The sequence below is a fragment of the Camarhynchus parvulus genome, chromosome 3 (genome assembly GCF_901933205.1).
Source record: "Camarhynchus parvulus chromosome 3, STF_HiC, whole genome shotgun sequence".
In the NCBI taxonomy this organism is placed as follows: Eukaryota; Metazoa; Chordata; class Aves; order Passeriformes; family Thraupidae; genus Camarhynchus; species Camarhynchus parvulus.
In genome coordinates this window covers 102010643-102020753 of record NC_044573.1, presented here as the reverse complement: position 1 = coordinate 102020753, position 10111 = coordinate 102010643, and positions in this window count along the sequence as shown.

The following is a 10111-nucleotide window of genomic DNA, read 5'->3' as shown; positions in this document are numbered from 1 at the left end:
GTCTTTTCTCCAGCTACAGCCATGCATCACAGCCCCACACATGTGGGGAAGGATGTGGAGGGTAGAAGTGTTCCCTCACCACTTGGTGGGGCATTAGGAGAGAAAATTCTATGTACCTTACATAGCTGCAGCCATTCCGCCTTATCCATATTTCTGCTACCAGTACACTTTTGAAAAATTCCTGGGCTTTGAGTTTGGGCTCATGAGCTTTCCTGGAGCAAACTGAGGGCAGGTGACAATTCTGTTTTGCTCCTCCCACCACACAATATTAGTCACCTCACTGGATAAATCCTTTGATCAATGTATGTGATATACAGCAATCCAGTCCAGCTCACCTTATTTTCAGCCAAATAACTTCAAAGAAACATTGGAAAGATCAGAATACAATGGTTCTTTGTAAATGGAAGAAACAATCTAAAATTGAAAAGGCAAAATTCACTAAATACAGGTTCAGCAATCAGAAAGGCAAAATCAAAGGTGTAAGTACAAGATGAGTAATAACTGACCTGTCAGAGATACTGCAGTGAAGGCTGTGAGAGTTGTAGCAGATCACAAATGAAACATGATTCCCTGCTGGGATATTATAATGAAAGAAAAAGTAACTCTCATTCTGTGTTGTATTAGCAAAAGTGGTGTATAAAAGAACAAATTACTTCCTCTGTTAAAGACTGCTGAGAAATTGGAACTTGAGCAACAAATTTAAAGAGGAAACTATAAAAACCTAGAGAAAGACCACTGAAATTAAAGAAAAAGCACTTGGGAAGCAGTTGGGTTTATTTGATCTAGAAAACAGAGCAGATGGGAAGATGGCAGCAGGCTGTGGCTACCAAAATGGAAGTATGAGGATATTCTACATAGTGATCAGAGGTAAAAGTTACTTTGCAGCAAGGAAGATTCAAGGCAACTACTCAGAGGGAAAACACTTTTATCCCTCCTTTATATTATGAGAAGTTCCTTTCTGGGTGGGTTCTGGCACCTCACTGGACAGATATATTGTAGTTAAAATCAGTTTACCTCCAGATACCATGTTCAGTTCTTAAGTTCTCTCCCTGACAAAAATGCTTTTGGTTCTACAACATAATCTCTGCAACCAGTCAGCCTTTAAGAACAGTGGCTGTTTTATTAATTTACTGTGAAAACGTTTTAAAAGAGATAAATATAAATTGTCCTAACTTGAGAAACAATGCAAGTACAAACAGAAATACATGGAAGCTTATTTATTCCATTCATAATTTACTGTGGAATCTTGCCAAGGTGAATTACTTCCTTCCAAAATATTTAGTTGAAGGATGAAACAGATGGGCAGGGATTTTTTCTTGCTATGTGTCTATTAAATTATAATTTATGCTACCAGCCTATGAGCTTTGTCCAGCTGGGAACCCATACATATGCAGATTCAGTCCTAGTAACAGATTATATGCTTAGTAGGTAAGTCAGTGGGTATCAATTGAAAACCAACACAAAAGAACTTAGAAAACAGACTAAAATCAAAAGATATGCTGACATAATTTTAGAACAAATTCCAGTGAAATTAGCTTTATGTAATTTTGGAACTAAAATAGATTCTTTTCTGCAGCAGACTCTTTGTTGAGCCTCATGGAGCTAGTGTTGTTGCAGAATAATCTAGTGTGTGTTAATTGTGTGCTATATTAGTGATGTTCCTCAGTGAACAAACCAGACATTCACCTAAAAAGGCTGCTGGGCCACAATATTTTGATAAAGAATTCTGTTTGTAGGTATTACCACTGAGTTCAGACACAAACTACACCTGGGAACTGAACATGGAAAAATACAAAAAAGGGATAGAGTATTTTCCTTGATAATTCAAGAGATATTAAAAAGTAAGCAAGCTTTATTGCAATAATCAGTCTTGCCTGCAGTTGTATGAGGGTTTAATATTGTGCAGAGGTATAATCCAGTTGCAGTCAATAAGATCCACTCAGGAAAAAGGGTAAGTGAACACATCCCTTCAGTCAAAGTTTATGAGTAGCATGTGAACAATTGAGTGTTGCCATCCCAAGAATGAAATAGAAGGGTCTTGTCAGTTTATTGAGGCTTCTGCCAGAAGCAGGAGGAAGAAAGAGAGGATCTGAGGCAGAAACAAAAAGAATAAATGACATTGCAAAGTATACACCTTTCATTCACACTCAGCCAAGATATCTGATAGTATCATCTTGCTGCCATGAGGTTAATTCAGAATAGCTTGGGATATTGGGCATAAATTCAGCTCAGCATAACCTGATTTTTTTTTGGTAAGAAATGTTGTTCATTCATCTGGTTCTAACCATCTAACCACATTTATGTGTAAGCTGTGTAGTTATGCAAATTTGTTTTACTGAGTTTTGATGATGAGGTCATAACCTATTACTTTAGAGAAAAATGCTGTGCCAGTCAATAGTTTGGATGGAGAATGTTATTTTCTTGTATTGTACTGAAAATTAGAACACAAGAAAATAGTGGTGGGGTTGTAAATATCTTTATCTTATCTGTGTGACTTTTAGTTTTTAAATTTTAGATTTGCTAGGTTGCACATTCCTTACTCAAAACATCAAAAAAAACAAACCAAAACAATATATATCAAATTTTTGGGGATTTTTATCTGAATGGTATGGAATTTTTGAAGCATGTTGATCTAAGTAATGAATTAATATCCTAATTTCCTTCTCAAAAGTGAAATGCAATATGTGTGAAATAGGTGAATTCGGGACATCTATTTAGTTGTGTTTACAAACATGCAAATATTCATTTGATTCATTAACATTCTTCCATGCCAGGCATCTGATTTGCCATGGTGAATTTCTTTTACATTTCTACTAGTATATTCAGTCCCAGTTTGGTAAAAAATATGTCCTGAAATTTAAGGAATTTCAGCAGATGCTTATCAGAAGAGCCAAATTTCTTCTGCTTGCTTTGAATTTTCTCTTGATCATGAGTTCCTGTTCTGTGCAGCTCGTATTTGGAAATATGTACAGAATCTTGCCTTCTATTTCGATTATATGGAGGGTATCCTTTTTGTCTGAATAGAAATTGTGTGCTGTGGTTTAATGAATGGACTATTTAATCAAGAGCTATCAATTCTCCAAATATCTGAAAAAGATTGAGTTCACTCTTACACAGTTGAACTCTGCAGGAGGGCTTTCATAGTAATCAAGGGGAGGAGGTCATCAAACAGCACAAGATTTAGACCTAGATTAGGTTCACATTTTATGTCATACCAGTTGTAAAAAATTTTGTTTTCATTAAGGAAGAATTGCCACTAAAGAGGAGTAAAATCACATTAAATACAGGAGAGTAAATTGTTAGAACTCTGCCAAACTGATCATGCATTGAACTGTAACAGAAAAAGATTTTTCATAAATTGAGTTTATGGCTCTTTTAGCATAACATGATTACCATTCCCAGAGAATATGACAATGCCTTTTGCAGGTGGTGGGATGTGATATGTTTTAGTTCATGAGAAAGACTGTTCACAAGTTTAAATAGGTACCAGTATTAAATGCTTAAATCTACACTTGAAATTTAGATGCATTTTACTAGTGAAATATGTCCATGACCATTCTCTGGGACTAGCTATGGTAGCCACATGTGTCCACATCAGTCAAATCTATCCCCCACAACAGAATAGTCACATATTAAGGGCTTCTTGGCATGACATGACTCCTGAAATGCGCTAGGGAGGTACTGGGAGGGCAGCAGGTGGTCTGAAGCATAAGTGGGAGCAGGGTTCACTCTAATAATGTAGTTATCTAGATCCCTCTAGCAATGTAATATACTACAACAGGTAACAAAAGCCTGGGATGTGATGAAAAAAGTGAGCTTGAATATCTGATTCCCACTGTCTGTGTGTGCATTTGAATATTTGGCCCATAGTTTCACCAAAAGCAGATTTAAGAGAGAGTTGTGCATTCCTCAGTCACTTTAGGGCAGGTTGGGAAAGAAAATCTGTGGGGTCAAAAGTTGTGGAAGTCCATGGAGCCAAGCAAGGATGAGCCTTCTGACAGTTATGCGAGGACTGAGAGAACTGTATCTTTCACTTATCTGAGACTCCAGGAGGCTAATGCTGGCTCTGGAATTAGTTAACAGAAACCAGACTATATTTTCCAGAAAGAGACCAAGAATTCTACTGGTGATTCCAGCAACAATGTCATGGTGCTGACAGCAGTAGTGAGGCAGCTCTATCCACTCACTGCTGTCTCCAAGGTGTGCAGCTGGCTTGTCCCTGGCAGCGTGTTGCTGAGCGCTTCTGCAGGTGCAGACAGGTCAACTTACAATTTACTCACTCAAGAGACTTCCTTTGAGATAAATGATGCTGTTACACAGGTCTGCTACCTGCCCCCATGTCTGAGACTGACCAAAAGAGGTGCATGCTCCTGGGATGGCCTGAGGAGTTCACACTGTCAAATACCTAAGACAGGGATTTTAGAAGTTGTCCAGAGAATGTGGTGCTGACATTGGTCTGCAGAATGAAAAGCACTGGCCACCTGTGGGGCAGTTCTGAGATGCTCTCATGGAAAGCTCACCATGGCACTTTTGTGTGAGGGCATAAGGAGGATCAAACTAGGAGTCTCTCCAGCTGGGCTGGGTGGTCTGTCTGTCTCCAAGAACAGACACAAGCAGATGTCCGAATGTGCAATTTCGTAGGCTGCCGAAGAATCATTTTTTAATGGCTGTTTGGCTGAATGCTTATTTGTGAGCAGCTTGTGTTTGAATGAACAGTTGGGAAATGGTTGTCCTTTAGCAAAAATTCTTAGCTGTCATTCTCATGTTTAAAACATTCTATCTGGACATTTGAGAAACAGAGTTTTTGTCTGTGAGACATGAAAAATATTGTGTGAAAAGAGCTCTATGTGAAACTTACAAATTCAAGACAGTCTGAAAAAGAAGAAAAGTTTGGAAATTGGGTTAAAAGTGAAGCAGCAGTTGTTTCAGCACAGAGCCTGGCTTTGTCTTTCATGTTGCATGGAAGGTGGATGGCTGAACCTGCATTTCTCTAAGTGTGTAAAAATGGCACATATTTATACTGCTCTATGGTAGAAGGAGATGTGTATCAGAATTAGACATCTTAAGATATCCCCTAAGGATATCAAGCTTAAGTGATTAATTTCTCTCTTTCTCTTCTTGTCTCTACCTGTTTCCCTTTCTGCCACCCTCTTTCACACTTCCTAACTTATCAACAAATCAGCTGATTTCACAGTGTTAGTAGATGCAAAGATAATACGTTCACATGATTTTCATCAAAATGGACCCTGGAATAGTCCAAGCAGACCTGTAAAGTCCCCTTTCTGAAAGAGAACCTGATTCATGAATGCAACCCCCAGAGACATGAGGGAATCCACAATTGAGAGCTATTATGAGTGCCCTAATTGTGAGTAAAGCTTTAATCAGTTATCATGCCTAATTATATGCTAGAGAATCCAACTACAAGACCTGAATTCATAAACTAGGCTTCACTGCTTCCTCTGCTAGAGGATCTTAAAAAGAATATATGTCTGTTACGAGTATGGGGCTGCTGATAAGCTTTGCTGAAAGACTGCTGTGGAGGTAAATTTTTTGTTTTTGGTAAAGAGAGGGAGGAAGAGCACCATATTGTCTGGGTTAAAAAAATGATGGTGAAGTGGGATGTTTTGAGAAACTTTTTAAAACCAGAACACATTGTGAAGGAAAACCCACAGAAGCAATTAGCTTCAGAGGAGATAACAAAGCTTATTAAGCATGTATTTTTGTGTCCATGGAGTGTAGTGTCATACAATGGAGATATTAGAACAATGAAATCAACAATGCCTTGAAATTAACGTTTCTGGACTTCACAAGCAATTTCAATTATATTATGCTAATATGTTAAATTGGGAAAACAAAAGCTATGTAAGACTTTTAGATAACATTGGGGTGCTGAGCTGATAAATGAATGAAGGGAATTCTCCTGTAGTGGGAATAAGTGACTGAAAAACTCTTAAAGGAATGTAATTGGGAAATGCCCTCAAACTAAGCAATCAGCCACTGGGAGAACAACAAGAAGCCACTATAAGACCCAAGACACCAGCAATAAGGGTCTCCCTTGGGGAGGAAGATGGAAAAGTTATCAATTACTTTTGAAATTTTGAAGCTGGTATGACCAAGCGTCTCAAGCACTGTGTAGATGCCTAGTCACTCAGATTCAGAAAGGATAAATTCATCCTAGCAGCTAAGAATATCAGGGGATGGCAAACCTGTGGTGTGGAAAGCAAATGGAAGAACAAGCTAAAAATGGAGATGGATTGCAATGCTATGGAAGCACATCATGAGCCTAAACTTAAGGGAGGAGAAAAATATTTTCCCTCCTAAGATAAAGTGCAGTGCTCTCCCAAGATGAGATGGACTTTCACCAGAAGGAATGTTCTGACTTAAGGAACTGAGATTTCAGAGCAGCAAAACACCTTCAAAAGTAAGTTTTGGCATAAGTATGAATTGTACACTCAGATTTGCTGAGAATTGCTAGTTCTGGGTGTCCTGGCCTAGAATGTGTCTTTTCCAGTCAAGTCTTAAATATTCAGTCAAGTCTTAATATCATGTTGCCAGCAAGTGTATAAAAAAGACAGACGACTACTAGAAAACCAATTGGTAGGAAGAAAACAGTTCTCTCTTCAGTAAGGGTTTTCCAAAACCTTAAATGTTTCACTGAGGACAGGTTAGAGTTGTCTTAAAAGGATTGTGCTGAGAGTTCAAGAGAAGAATCTTTGAGACCTCTTTATTAAAGTTGTGGTGAACTGTGAAAGTGTGCATTAATGTCCACCCCAGGGAGGTGCTCCCAGGTGACTTAGTCACACCATTCACTATGGTTAAGAAATTTAAAAAAGTGCCTAAGGCCTGTTTTGTGACTAACTTTCCTGAAGAATTCTAGAGATTTTCTGATTTGAAAGGTTTAGCAGATCCCCTGCAGAAGTGCAATGGTTTGAAGCGAGCTTGCTCAGCTGCTGGGTCAGTACGGACAGGGGTTTGTATTTTTGTACAGCCATGATGTACAACAACTGAGCAACTGAGCTCCTTCACCTTGCAGTGGGTTGTGCAGACAACCCAGATTGCTCAAGTGTAATGTCAGTCATCAACTCTGCCTCAGTTCTTTAATGCAAGGATGAAAACATGATGTTTATATAACACATTTTATATAAAAAATATATTTATAAAATAAAATATTTATGCAAGACACCAGTTTTTCTGGAAAGTAAAGGCCATAATTCTGAAAATACTTGTGCAGATGCTTTACATAAGTGTGGAAAGAGTCTCAAAACCATTTAAGCCTACAATTTTTAACATCAAAGGAAAACATTTTTAAAGATGCTGAAAGGTCAGATCTATTTCAACAACTCTTTGATCTCCTTGGTTGAATGGGACTGGTGGCTGTGAGAGTTATTATCATTTTGGTGCACATTCCTGCATACTTTTGCTGAAAAGATAGAGCTCATAAACTATATTTTGGTTTACAAATACATATTTGATCCTTACAAAAAAGATAAATGACCTCTGCCTTGCTACACAATATGTTTATGTGTAAATGCATTAATCTTGAACACAAACTTAAATTTAATGCATCAGAGTCATGTAAAATCACTACCAAGGTTAAGGGTTTGATTCTGTAATTTTTGTAAGAGGTTTTGAGCGTTTATATTAAGTGCATTGCTTACAGAGCTTTTTAATATCAAACAAATAGAAGATAAAAGAATTTTCAGACATCCAACATCAAAGACTTGAAAAATAATGGAAACAAAGAAAGTTGCACTTTTGAACACATTCTCTTGTTGATCTAGCTCTCATATGGCTAGGAGGTGGACTACAGGACTAATCCTGCACACCAGGCAGTGCTATCCAGCTCTCAGGAATGCTTGGAGATGCATCTGCACTTTATTTTTTCTGGGAAGATTGTCCAGGGTGCTGGAGAGTTCTGTGGATTCAAAGAAGCCAGAAGTGCCAGGCAGATCCTAGGCTGAGACTCAAGGGCTGTGTTGAGACAGAGCTGATAAACTCTGCTGTACACAAACCGAGCCTGTGCAGGATGATATGACTGTATAATAAATATTATGGTATGTCTAGATGCATTTTGGTTGCTTTTTCTTCTATTAATCAGGGAGTATTGGATAACTGCCTAAATTATTATCCAGTGGTATTGGTCAGCATTTCTTGCTGTCTTTGAGCTCAGGACTGGGGCTGGTGTGGTCTAACCACATGACATCCTGGATCTGCATTTGAGTAAAAGGTTTCAAGGGTAAAGCCACCACTCTGGATGTAATTGTTACATCCAGCAGATTGCAGTGCAATATATTTGTTTGACAAGCAGAACTGATTAAAAATCACCCAATTGCCCATGTACCTCATTACACTTCATTTCAGTGCATTAAACTTAATGTGAATTAAATCTAATTCAGTGACAAGGAAGGGGCAATGGCATGAGGATGTCGGGCTCACTACTTCAAGGTTACAGAGCCTGTATTTGTAGCTGGAAATGGATTTTTTTAAAATGTCAAAATGCAGAGAGAGGATGTAAAGATATAGAATTGGTGTAGAACAACAGGGCGTGATATGTCTGAGGAAAATGATGTCTGAGGAAGCCACACGGATATAAGATGAACAGATGTCAACAAATATCAGAAACTGTGGTAACAGGACTGGGCAGCTTAAAAAGCAGAGTGAAGTTCATAACTTGTCAGTGTGTATGTCTGAAAGCTGGAAATCAGCCATTAAATGATTGCTCCTGTTGCAGGAATAACATAATTGTGGTATGGCAACAATCTGTGACTATATAGAAATTATTTTGAAACCATTTGCAACTCTTCCATATTGATTAACCATATCCCACTGAGTATGTATTCTTCACACATGAGAGAACTCAGATGACAGAAGCCAAGAGAAGAATGAAAATGCAGTTAGTGATATTTTCCTTATTCAAGAATCCTATCACAGAAAAACAGGCTCCTTTAGGAAAAAGAACAATTTCAGAAAAAAGTGTTAAAATTAGTGTGAAATTTCTCAAATTAATTTCATTTAGCAATTACTGGAATCTTAGGTTTTTGATTAAAGACAGGAAATTTGACAGTAATTTTGATCTTTCAAAAAACCATCAATCATAACATCACAAACAACTAATTTTGATTGGAAAATGAAACCTGATAATTTTTCACATTTCAACACAAGTGCTTTTATTTTTGTTCCTTCTTCTGATTCATTGTACATCAAAATCAATTGTAATAACAATTGTTATTGAACTGCAAGTCATTAAACGATTTTTTAATGTGATCTTAGATAGGATTAAAGATGAAAACACTCTGAGTAGGTGAGCTGAGTTACTCTCAGACTCCATTTACTTTTTCAGATTTGTGACTACCTTATATATACTGGAAATTTAGGAATTCAGCACTCCTCTGTACACCTACCTGTAGAAACCTGTTCTGAAGTATCTTAAACTACCACCAGGTCTTTGGTCTAAAGATTTGTTATTCTATCCAAAGGGTTTACCAGAATGAAAATATATGTTGAGATTATATATTTCCTGAAAGGAGGCTTCTGTTTTAGTCTGTGAGAGAATTGACATGGAGTGTTTTGTATTTTGAGCGATGGTAGCTGCCTGCTCTCAGGCTCACTGGCTGCACACTTGTTTCAATGAAGTGCTTTGTGCTGCAGTATCAGCCTGTGTAGAGCTTATGAAGAGCTTATTGCTTGTTTCACTGCATGAAGAAGCTGTGCTAACAGCAGCCTTATCAGCCAGAGATGCAGTTTCAGCATCTGTAATAGCACACTATTGCTGGCAGGGTTAGAAACCTGCACACCTTCTGGGCCTGACCCTTTTCTCTTTCAGGTTTCACTGCAGTGCTGTGCTTTCAGAAGCATATCATTAAGCTGACTGCTTCTGACATTCAGGGCAGGGACCAGGCTTTCCAAACACACAAGGCTTTGTTGGCATATCCAGGGGAAGTTTGTGAGAGGAAGTAGAAGTGGATAATTTAAGAAAAAAGTCCTGTTTTAAAGACAGAAAATTGTATGTTCTGCCCTAGATTGAATTTTCAAAGTGGATTTTGAATGTAAGAATGTGAAAGGGTTGTGTGTGTGAGTGAAATGTGGCAGGGACTTCTGTCACACATACTAT